The following is a 1,166-nucleotide window of genomic DNA, read 5'->3' on the forward strand; positions in this document are numbered from 1 at the left end:
CAACCCTCAACCATATGTAGTCCAAGCAGCACTTTAAAATTAATTAAAGTACATAACAGCATGGACTGCAATATGCGTTCAATATGTCGATGTTCATGTGTCCTGCAGTTCACACGATGACGCACAGTTAGCTGCGTTCTTCATCGACCCATGAGCCGAGTGATCCACCGCTTAGAGTGATAATTTTTTGTTTATTTTAATTTAACGTCAAGAGTTTTTAATTTATTGAAAGAATAACAACTATATTACATTTCGTTTTCGTATATTATATAAATTATTTTAAAACATCTTTCAATAAATTGTAATTTTCAACCCAAACATTTACAAGTTGCGCATGTCTTAGTCCAACAAAAACAGTAATTCCTTTTTTATTACATTTTATTTAATTTCTATAAATTTTTAAGGAATTACACGTTAATGAGTGCAAATTAACTTATCATTTATATTATTTTCATAAATAATAAGTACAACTATATATGTTTAAAGGTTTGTTGCGTTCAAATACAATGTATGCGATATAATTTTCATTATACTACAATACAAGGAGTAAAAAAAAGAAAGAAAAGAAAAACATTCGAATAAATGAATGAAAAGAAAAAAAGAAAATAATTTTTCTTTTTTATTCTTTTTTTGTTTGTTTGTTTTTTTATAATATTTACGGATAGGAACACAGTAATGATCCTTCCGCAGGTTCACCTACGGAAACCTTGTTACGACTTTTACTTCCTCTAAATAATCAAGTTCGGTCAACTTTTGCGAAACAACCGTGAAACACAAGGCGTCACAGTGATCACGTCCGGAGACCTCACTAAATAATTCAATCGGTAGTAGCGACGGGCGGTGTGTACAAAGGGCAGGGACGTAATCAATGCGAGTTAATGACTCACACTTACTGGGAATTCCAAGTTCATGTGAACAGTTTCAGTTCACAATCCCAAGCATGAAAGTGGTTCAGCGGTTTACCCGGACCTCTCGGTCTAGGAAATACACTTTGATACTTTCATTGTAGCGCGCGTGCAGCCCAGGACATCTAAGGGCATCACAGACCTGTTATTGCTCAATCTCGTTACTGCTAGACGCAATTTGTCCATTTGTCCATTTAAGAAGCTCCTTATAATGGGACAAACTAACAGGTACGGCTCCACTTATATAAACACATTCAAACA

At 34.2% G+C, this 1,166-nt stretch overlaps 1 pseudogene; it reads right to left on the bottom strand.

Annotated features, from left to right (window-relative positions):
* On the bottom strand, nucleotides 1-179 carry LOC128923217 (5.8S ribosomal RNA; annotated as a pseudogene).
* Nucleotides 180-1,166: the final 987 nt, after the last annotated feature.

This window comes from Zeugodacus cucurbitae, chromosome X (assembly GCF_028554725.1).
Source record: "Zeugodacus cucurbitae isolate PBARC_wt_2022May chromosome X, idZeuCucr1.2, whole genome shotgun sequence".
In the NCBI taxonomy this organism is placed as follows: Eukaryota; Metazoa; Arthropoda; class Insecta; order Diptera; family Tephritidae; genus Zeugodacus; species Zeugodacus cucurbitae.